Genomic DNA, 6,712 nt, shown 5'->3' with positions numbered 1-6,712 from the left:
CTTCATCTCATGCAGAGAAACTTGCTGTGGCTTCTCTTGTTCTTCTCCAGATAAAATGCAGAGCCCCAGAGACATCCTGGGTGTAACACCCTGGGATTCTGCCCCACCTTTGGCACCACCACCTCCCCACTACCCCTCCCAAATAGCCTTTTGTGAGAGCAGAGACACGGGTCACTCTGGGGTGCTCGACCAGCTGGAAAAGCAAACTGGGGTATCTGCTTGGTTTGAGGGCACAAGCCTCAGCTCCTGCTCATCTGACAAGGAGCCACCCAGAGCCCAAGCTGCCTCTGTCTCCTCACTAGAGAGAGAGAGAGAGAGAGAGAGACAGGACCCAGGGGAGGGTATACACCATGTGAGTGTGAGAGCACACTAGATTCCTATGTCCCATTTCTCCTTCTGGTCCAGGGAAGTTTTCTGCCTCTTGTCCATTGCCAGACACCCTCCACATTCTCCATGGACCTCAGCATCACTGCACTTTTTCCAGAGCTGGATCTCCTTTGGGGAGCGACACCTCTAAAGGTTTCCTGAAAGAGACATCTGGGTGTGGGGGTTTGTGGCATCATGAGTTCAAACAGCCACTAGTTGGGGGTGAACTGGATGTAGCTATGCCTGTGTTCTGCTAGGGGTCTTTCCCAGGCTTCTGAGCTTTGCTGGTTGCCACATAGAGCTAGGCGGGAATCCCACCCTCAACCCCCCCTCCCCCCCGCCTTCTGCTACATGTATCAGGGGGTTTCCTGTTCTTAAACCTTCCTCTGATGCATTGGGAGTGTCAGCACTGAGCTGGGCTAAGCCTTTCTGGATAGGGCTCTACATAAGGGTAGTAGCAGTCATGACTGGTGCTATCAGACCTACTGTTATGATTGGTGGTGTTGTTATTTATCATAATAATATAAATAGAAATAATAATCTTATTGCTATAATTACTGCTTCAGTGATAATAGCAGTGCTAGCAGTAAGGCCAAGAACAGTAGTAGCAATGATATTATTGCTATGGCTCTCTCTATTATAATAGCAATTGTGCTAATAGGAATACTAATGTTGCCTCTACTCTGGGTATTGCTGCTATTTCTTTTATTATTATAGCAATAGCAGTAGTAGTAACAAAAATATTATTTCTACAACCATTGCTATTATTAGTGCTACCACTATGGCTATTAAATTTAAGAATGCTGCTGCTACTACTACTACTAGACTGATCCTGGCACTACTTCCTTGTCTGGCTCAACTGCCCACCAGGACAAAACCTGGTGAAATGACTGATTGTGGCTGACAACTGGTCTCCACACCTAGAGGGCTGGAGGAATGTTGCTGCCCCCAAACAACTCCTCCCAGCTTATCTTTTGTTCAGCACTGGTTAGCAGTGCTATGGGGGAGAAAAGTTAGCATCTAGAAGCCCGTCAAGCTGGGGGAACGCTGAATGGCAACGTCTGCTCTACCTCCCTCTACCACTTCCAGGGACAGGATGCAGGAGTCCGGTCTCTCACTCCAGCCTGCTCTAAGCTGCTGGACTGATTGTGTTATATGGAGGACAGAGGTGGACTATTCTCCAAGGCTGCAGGGGATGGGATATTGTCTGTGTATTAGAGCCACATGATGTCCTGATTCCATGGGAAACCTTGAGGGCTGGAAAGGCATTGCTGAATGAACAAAGGGTTGTTTGAGTACATGGGTTCCTACTACCACCGTCCGGCATGGCCTGATGATGTAGGGATGACGTTTCAACTGTTTTTGTCCAGGATCTGGGTGGTCTCAAAGTCCCCAGCTGAAGAAAGGGGCCAGGAACCATTCTCACCTGCTCGTTTCAGTACCATACTATATTGGCAAGAACTGTAGTAAAACTATTAGCTCTAATGCTTAAAACCCCCTGACCCATGGCACAGGAAGTGAGGGGTAGACTATCCTCCCAGCCCTACATGGCAACCAGCAAAGCCTAGGGCACTTCCAGCCTGAGCCCCTGCCCTTTCTCTACCAGAGCACGGCTGAACTCAAACCTTCTGGCTGGTGCATGTTACAGGTTAAGGATGCCAATGACTCAACAGCCCCTCTGAGAACAGACAGGCCTGAGTCTCAATGGAAGAGGAAGATGCTCTAGCCCAGCATTTCCCAACCTTTTGGTTCCAGCGGCACACTTAGCAGATCTCCCATCTTGCAGCACCCCAGCCGAATGGCAGGGAAGGGGGCCAGGTGCGGAGCAGGGTGGGGCAATGTGCAGATGCAAATCACTGGTTGGAGCCATGACACTTGCCTGCATGGGCGACTGGTGCCCTCCCCTGCAACCAGTCCTACTCACCAGGGGAGAGGGCCCCCACAGGTGCTCCCGCTGACGGGGATGAGCCTGCGGACTGGGGAGGGGGGATCCCTTGCAGGTGATCCCATGACAGCCAATCGCTGTGCTTGCTGCAACCGCTTCCAGGTGTGGCTGCAGCCACTTCTGGGAGCAAGTGCTGGCTGATGGCTGCAGCTGCTCCCAGTAGCAGCTGCAGCTACTCCTGAAAGCTCCAAGACCCTCAACATGTGGTTTCTTGCCCAGGGGAGTGGGAGCAGGAGAGGTGTCACTCCATGCTGTCTTCCAGGCTTCCCCACTGAGCTTTAAGACGAAGGTGTGGCCATTCCAGTGGAGGAGGAACCATCCCTGAGTTGCACCAGCTCCAGTTCAGCATGTGCATCAACTCTTGGAGCTGCCACACCTGCAGCTCAGACCCATGTTGTGTCACACAGGGAGAAACAGTCTCATGTCTCTGGAGTGAGGGCACACGTGTAGCAGCAGGGAGCAGAACTGGCAGCAGGAGGCAGCACTCCCCCAAGTCTGGGACTCTGTGGCCAGGTCATGCGTCTTTAAAAAAGAGGTTGATAGGGGAAGCAGGGGTAATCAAAAGGTCAAAGAGAACAGCAGGACCTAGGTGTGAAAAGCTTACCTAAGAAGAGGCAGGCAAGGTTCTTTGGGTGAATCTGATCTCTTTTATTTAGATTAACTTAAATAGTTGGGGGAAAAAAAATTAGCAAGCTTTCGGGTTTAAAAACCCTTTGTCAGGCTGAGGATGCGTCTGCAGTTGGTGTGTGTGTGTGCTCTTTCTGGATGGCATGAATAGTAAAGAAGCCAGAGGCTGGGCTGCATGCAAGACAGGCAGTCAGTGAAGATGTAAGTTGAGGAGTCAGGGGGTGAGAGACAGGCTGGAGGAGGGAGGGGGATGAATGTAGCAGGTAAATAGTGGAGATGTACTTGGGGTGTTAGATGTCAGGCAGATTATAACGTGTCATAAATTTAATGTCTATATTTAGTCCATGATTTTTTGTACAAGAAATCCTGGATACAAAAAATAATTTGGTATTCAAGTGAAACTGAGAAGAAAGCTTCAGGACTGAGAGAAAATGTTAGAGCAGCCTGGGAAGCAGGAAGGCAGGTAAAAATCAAAAGTCATGCAGCGGAGGAGGGTTTCCATTCTTCAGCCTCTGGGTTATGGGCCCAGCTCACTCTTGCTGTGCTGCTCAGCTCCAGCTGCTTAACAGATCTGATAGTGTTCCAAAAAACTGCGCCACGATCCCCTCAGATAATACAAGTATTTTGTACTTTGGCTTAAAGGATTCACCAATTAGTCGCCAGGCAATTACCTGGTGCAAGTCCTCTTCCCTTTCCAGGGTGTTCGCAGCCCGAGACAGTGCCGCAGCCCCTGAGAAGGTGGCCAAGGCGGGCCCTAAGGCTGCCCCACACCACGGGACAGGTGCTTGCATATTCTGGTCTCCATCTCGGCAACTCCCAGGCAAGGGGACTCCTGAGCTCACAGCTCCTCCAGTGCCCGCTCTCCATCCTGGTTGCCTGCTGCTACCATACGCCAGGCACGCAGAGGAAACGTGGCTTGGCCCGGGGCACTGATTCACAACCAGTGGGCAGAAGCCCTGTGGTATTGACAGCTGATGCAGCACCTGGCCCAATGCAAGGAGGGGATGCAGCAGCCATGGCAGTGGCTCCAGGAGGCTTTTGTCCCTACACCCAGCCCAGCCCCTTCTCCAGCTCCGACTGCACGAGAGGAACTGCAGAAGGTGCACGGAGACTTCCTCTCTAGGCTCATTTCTGCCGCCACCCCCGAAACACCCACACTTGTCGGAGCCCTGCGGTCCCAGGGAAGACAGAGCAACCGGACTGAGCCGAGCAGCGTGGGCCCGGCCTGGGGCTCCTCTGGACTCGGGAGATGCCTGGAGCCTCCCTTGTGGGTGAAGCGGCCCCAAGAGGAGCTATGAGAGTGCCATGGGGGGAGCCAGCTCTGGCACAAGGGCTGGGCTTTGAGTCCATGCTCTCCGGTTCAGGAGAGTCCAAGCAGTGCCCTTGTCCCACCTCTCCCATGCTTGTCAATGCCACCCTCAGCAACACATCTTTTGCTCTTCCCAAAAGACTGAACAGGTCATTCTCCTCTTTTACTCCCTGGTCCCGTGGTGTAATGGTTTGTACACTGGGCTTTGAATTTAGCTTTCTGAATTCAAATCTAAGGAGAAACCCTGTGTTTTGGATGGATACTGGGAAAAATTGTCCTGGAAGGTTGTTCTAACAACTTCCTTCTTTTCTTCAGTTCTACCTGGGTTTTTGCTGCTGCCAGGTCTTTGGGGAAGGAGGATAGGTGGATGCAGGGGTGTACCTATAGACTGACCGGTAGGTCATGGAGGGGATAAATTAACTGACGATGATCCTGCCTCGCTCTGCCACCTCTGTGGGGGCTCAGGTCTGGGGACGGGAAGCAGGTGGTTGTGTCTGAATGAGTGCTCAGCACAATAGTTCTTTCACAGCTGGCTGGTTAGCTCTGTAGATGTGTGGACTCAATACCCAGACAGGTCACCGAGCTTGTCCCTTTTGTGTCTCCCTCCCTTTTCTTACCCTCCCTCCCATGAAAGAATGGCCCTGCCCTGCAGCTCCCCCTGCTCCACACAGGACAGTGCCACAGCACCACCAGCCACATCCAGGCCTGACCCCTCCAGGCTTTGCCTGTTTCCAGCCAGCAAAGACTTGGTTAAAATGACTCCTGCTCCCTAAAATCCACCTAAATGCAGCCTAAAATCAGGGACAATCCATTCCTGAGCAGCTCTGTCCCAGCCCTTCCCAGGCTTGCCTGCTTCGGTGGAAATGGAAGCACTGGACTTTCTCCAAGACTTGGTTCCCAGGGGAAGTCTTGGTCTCCCCTCTCCACAATTGCACACTTGGTTCCCAGGGGAAGTCTTGGTCTCCCGTCTCCACATTTGCCCCTTTCTCTTCCAGCCTGTGCGTGGGTAAAGCGTGGAGTCGGAGACGCTGGTGCAGGGACATTGGGGGAAGGGAGGGGAGGAGCAGGGCGCTGCGCTTCTCAGCTTGGCTTCTCCTCCCGCTCCCCCCAGGCCCGGGGAGCTGTGCGGAGGGGCCACTGGGACTGGTGCACGGGGCTCCGCTTCTCCATGGGATGCTGTGGTGGGCACAGGGTGTTGGGTGTACAGGGGAGATGCTGCATCTCCTCCACCCATGGAGCTGGGAGCAGCGCCATCTCTCCATGACTTGCGGCTTCCTCTCAGATTGCATCCTCTCTATTGCGCCCTTAGGCAGGATGACCTGCTCACAACATGACGCATGGGGGATGGGCGTGTGCCTGGGGCTGCACAGAGCTGTGCCGGGCATCTGAATGTCCGGAGTTGAAGCCTCAGAGGGGGCTGCCCTTTAGTCCTGTTCCCAAAGCCCCTCCCCGGGCCCCTTCCCCTGCTGTGGAGTTTCTCAGCCCTCCCAGCCAGGGCCCACACACAGCCCTGGCACCTCTGCTCCCCACGCCGGGCGCTGTCCTGTCCTTTGCCGACCTTTCACTCCACGTGCCGAGCTCTGTCCTTTCCTGCCCACCTTCTTTCCCTCCCTCCCATGCAAGATCTGCCCTGCCCTGCCCTGCAGCTTCCCCTGCTCTGCACAGCACAGCACCGCCAGCTACATCCAGGCCTGACCCCTCCAGGCTCTGCCTGTTTCCATCTGGCAAAGACATGGTTAAAATGACTCCTGCTCCCGTGAGGCCCCTGCAGCCTAAAATCAGGGACAAGCCATTCCTGAGCAGCTCTGTCCCAGCCCTTCCCGGGCTTGCCTGCATGACGGGTTGCACTGCCAGGTTGCGGAGGCGAATCTACTGCTCCCAGCATGTCCAAGCTCTAAGTTGCAGGCAGACAAGGGCACGATGGAGGAGCCCTCTTAGTGCAGCCGGCAGCGTGTCAGTCTCATAATCTGAAGGTCCTGAGTTCCTCAGAGAGGGCAGGTGTTTTGCCTACTCACATGGGCATTACCTCCTGCTCCGCTGGTCCTGAATCCTCACCCCCAAGGTGTGCAGATGCCAGCACTGGGCAGCAAGGCCTGAGCCCTGCCTCTGCTCACTGTGGCTCCTGAAGTGTCTCAGCCCCCATTCCTCTCAGGGACTCTCGAAGCTGCTTTTTGAAGCACTTTTTTTTTCCCACAGCACCATGGTGCAGCAGGAGCAGGCTGGGGTCATAATCCTGAGGTTGATAGATTGAAACCTTCCTCTGCTAAGATCTTTTTGTATTTTTCCCCTCCTTCCTCTCCTGAGGTGCTGCTAAGATTTTGTGTCAGTCCTGAAACTTTGCTCCCAGTATGATTGAAAGAGCAAGAAATGCTCCCTCTGCATCCCAGGCTCCCTAACCCCGCTCTCCGTGTTTGTGATGGAGGGGAGCAGAACATTGCCCCCTCGGACCTGGGACACTGCTGAAC

The 6,712-nt window shown here is 53.7% G+C and overlaps 1 pseudogene; it reads left to right on the top strand.

Annotated features, from left to right (window-relative positions):
* The window catches only part of LOC102379742, a 23,625-nt pseudogene that overhangs the window by 3,921 nt on the left and 12,992 nt on the right, over window positions 1-6,712 (top strand).

This window comes from Alligator sinensis, unplaced genomic scaffold (genome assembly GCF_000455745.1).
Source record: "Alligator sinensis unplaced genomic scaffold, ASM45574v1 scaffold831_1, whole genome shotgun sequence".
Taxonomy (NCBI): Eukaryota; Metazoa; Chordata; order Crocodylia; family Alligatoridae; genus Alligator; species Alligator sinensis.
The sequence above is the reverse complement of the archived record's forward strand: the minus strand, read 5'-3'. Positions and strand labels throughout refer to the sequence as shown.